The following is a 4,354-nucleotide window of genomic DNA, read 5'->3' on the forward strand; positions in this document are numbered from 1 at the left end:
TTTAAAATATTTTAAAAACTTACTAATGCAGATGTACAATTTTTATACCACTGAGTTTAGGACAACAAGCTGCGTTAAACTGTACCGAAAAATTTATGTTTTACATGTAAATTTTTACTGTAGGCGCGATAGAACATCGAAAAGTTGAAACTCGAGTTTTTCGACTTTTTCTGATACTTTTCGAAATATTTTAAAACTTACTAATCCAGATGTATAATTTTAATACCACCGAGTTTAAGAACAACAAAGTGCGTTAAACTGTACCAAAAAATTTATTTTTTATATGTAAATTTTTACTGTAGACGCGACAGAACATCGAAAAGTTGAAACTCGAGTTTTTCGACTTTTTCTGATACTTCTTGAAATATTGTTAAAATTTACTAATCCAGATTTATAATTTTAATACCACCGAGTTTAGAACAACAAGCTGCGTTTAACAGTACCGAGGAATTTATGTTATATATGTAAATTTTTACTGTAGACACGACAGAACATCGAAAAGTTGAAACTCGAGTTTTTTGACTTTTTCTGATACTTTTCGAAATATTTTAAAACTTATTAATCCAGATTTATAATTTTAATATCACCGAGTTTAGAACAACAAGTTGCGTTAAACTGTACCAAAAAATTTATTTTTATATGTAAATTTTTACTGTAGACGCGATAGAACATCGAAAAGTTGAAACTCGAGTTTTTCGACTTTTTCTGATACTTCTTCGAAATATTGTTAAAATTTACTAATCCAGATTTATAATTTTAATATCACCAAGTTTAGAACAACAAGTTGCGTTTAACTGTACCAAAAAATTTATTGTTTATATGTAAATTTTTACTGTAGACACGATAGAACATCGAAAAGTTGAAACTCGAGTTTTTCGACTTTTTCTGATACTTTTCGAAATATTTTGAAAACTTACTAATCCAGATTTATAATTTTAATACCACCAAGTTTAGAACAACAAGCTGCGTTTAACAGTATTAAGGAATTTATGTTTATATATGTAAATTTTTACTGTAGACACGACAGAACATCGAAAAGTTTAAACTTGAGTTTTTCGACTTTTTTTGATACTTCTTAAAATATTGTTAAAATTTATTAATCCAGATTTATAATTTTAATATCACCGAGTTTAGAACAACAAGTTGCGTTAAACTGTACCAAAAAAATTTATTTTTTATATGTAAATTTTTACTGTAGACGCGATAGAACATCGAAAAGTTGAAACTCGAGTTTTTCGACTTTTTCTGATACTTCTTGAAATATTGTTAAAATTTACTAATCCAGATTTATAATTTTAATACCACCGAGTTTAGAACAACAAGCTGCGTTTAACGTACCGAGGAATTTATGTTATATATGTAAATTTTTACTGTAGACACGACAGAACATCGAAAAGTTGAAACTCGAGTTTTTCGACTTTTTCTGATACTTCTTCGAAATATTTTAAAATTTATTAATCCAGATTTATAATTTTAATATCACCGAGTTTAGAACAACAAGTTGCGTTTAACTGTACCAAAAAATTTATTTTTTATATGTAAATTTTTACTGTAGACGCGATAGAACATCGAAAAGTTGAAACTCGAGTTTTTCGACTTTTTCTGATACTTCTTCGAAATATTGTTAAAATTTACTAATCCAGATTTATAATTTTAATACCACCGAGTTTAGAACAACAAGATGCGTTTAACAGTACCGAGAAATTTATGTTATATATGTAAATTTTTACTGTAGACACGAAAGAACATCGAAAAGTTGAAACTCGAGTTTTTCGACTTTTTCTGATACTTTTCGAAATATTTTAAAACTTACTAATCCAGATTTATAATTTTAATATCACCGAGTTTAGAACAACAAGCTTGCGTTTAACCGTACCAAAAAATTTATTTTTTATATGTAAATTTTTACTGTAGACGCGATAGAACATCGAAAAGTTGAAACTTGAGTTTTTCGACTTTTTCTGATACTTCTCGAAATATTGTTAAAATTTACTAATCCAGATTTATAATTTTAATATCACCGAGTTTAGAACAACAAGTTGCGTTAAACTGTACCAAAAAATTTATTTTTTATATGTAAATTTTTACTGTAGACGCGATAGAACATCGAAAAGTTGAAACTCGAGTTTTTCGACTTTTTCTGATACTTCTTCGAAATATTGTTAAAATTTACTAATCCAGATTTATAATTTTAATACCACCGAGTTTAGAACAACAAGCTGCGTTAAACTGTACTGAAAAATTTATTGTTTATATGTAAATTTTTACTGTAGACGCGATAGAACATCGAAAAGTTGAAACTCGAGTTTTTCGACTTTTTCTGATACTTCTCGAAATATTTTAAAACTTACTAATCCAGATTTATAATTTTAATACCACCAAGTTTAGAACAACAAGCTGCGTTTAACTGTACCGAAAAATTTATTTTATATATGTAAATTTTTACTGTAGACGCGACAGAACATCGAAAAGTTGAAACTCGAGTTTTTCGACTTTTTCTGATACTTTTTAAAATATTTTAAAAACTTACTAATCCAGATGTATAATTTTAATACCACCGAGTTTATAACAACAAGGTGCGTTAAACAGTACCGAAGAATTTATGTTATATATGTAAATTTTTACTGTAGACACGACAGAACATCGAAAAGTTGAAACTCGAGTTTTTTGACTATCTCTGATACTTTTCGAAATATTTTGAAAACTTACTAATGCAGATGTACAATTTTAATACCACTGAGTTTAAGACAACAGAGTGCGTTAAACTGTACCAAAAAATTTATTTTTATATGTAAATTTTTACTGTAGACACGATAGAACATCGAAAAGTTGAAACTCGAGTTTTTCGACTTTTTCTGATACTTTTTAAAATATTGTTAAAATTTACTAATCCAGATTCATAATTTTAATGCCACCGAGTTTAGAACAACAAGCTGCGTTTAACAGTACCGAGGAATTTATGTTATATATGTAAATTTTTACTGTAGACGCGACAGAACATCGAAAAGTTTAAACTCGAGTTTTTCGATTTATTTTGATACTTCTTAAAATATTGTTAAAATTTACTAATCCAGATTTATAGTTTTAATACCTCCGAGTTCAGAACAACGAAGTGCGTTAAACTGTACAAAAAAATTTATTTTTTATATGTAAATTTCTACTGTAGACGCGATAGAACATCAAAAAGTTGAAACTCGAGTTTTTCGACTTTTTCTGATACTTCTTGAAATATTGTTAAAATTTACTAATCCAGATTCATAATTTCAAAACCACCGAGTTCAGAACAACAAGCTGTGTTTAACAGTACCGACAAATTTATGTTATATATGTAAATTTTTACTGTAGACGCGACAAAACATCGATAAGTTAAAACTCGAGTTTGTCGACTTTTTCTGATACTTTTTAAAATATTTTAAAAACTTACTAATGCAGATGTACAATTTTTATACCACTGAGTTTAGGACAACAAGCTGCGTTAAACTGTACCGAAAAATTTATGTTTTACATGTAAATTTTTACTGTAGGCGCGATAGAACATCGAAAAGTTGAAACTCGAGTTTTTTGACTATCTCTGATACTTTTCGAAATATTTTGAAAACTTACTAATGCAGATGTAGAATTTTAATACCACTGAGTTTAAGACAACAAAGTGCGTTAAACTGTACCAAAAAATTTATTTTTATATGTAAATTTTTACTGTAGACACGACAGAACATCGAAAAGTTGAAACTCGAGTTTTTCGACTTTTTCTGATACTTTTTGAAATATTGTTAAAATTTACTAATCCAGATTTATAATTTTAATACCACCGAGTTTAGAACAACAAGCTGCGTTAAACAGTACCGAAGAATTTATGTTATATATGTAAATTTTTACTGTAGACGCGACAGAACATCGAAAAGTTGAAACTCGAGTTTTTCGACTTTTTCTGATACTTTTCGAAATATTTTGAAAACTTACTAATCCAGATGTATAATTTTAATACCACTGAGTTTAGAACAACAAGCTGCGTTAAACTGTACCAAAAATTTATGTTTTATATGTAAATTTTTACTGTAGACGCGATAGAACATCGAAAAGTTGAAACTCGAGTTTTTCGACTTTTTCTGATACTTCTTGAAATATTGTTAAAATTTACTAATCCAGATTTATAATTTTAATACCACCGAGTTCAGAACAACAAGCTGCGTTTAACAGTACCTGAAAAATTTATGTTATATATGTAAATTTTTACTGTAGACGCGACAGAACATCGAAAAGTTGAAACTCGAGTTTTTCGACTTTTTCTGATACTTTTTAAAATATTTTAAAAACTTACTAATGCAGATGTACAATTTTAACACCACCGAGTTTA

This window comes from Centruroides vittatus, unplaced genomic scaffold (genome assembly GCF_030686945.1).
Source record: "Centruroides vittatus isolate TY-2023 unplaced genomic scaffold, ASM3068694v2 contig_1187, whole genome shotgun sequence".
Taxonomy (NCBI): Eukaryota; Metazoa; Arthropoda; class Arachnida; order Scorpiones; family Buthidae; genus Centruroides; species Centruroides vittatus.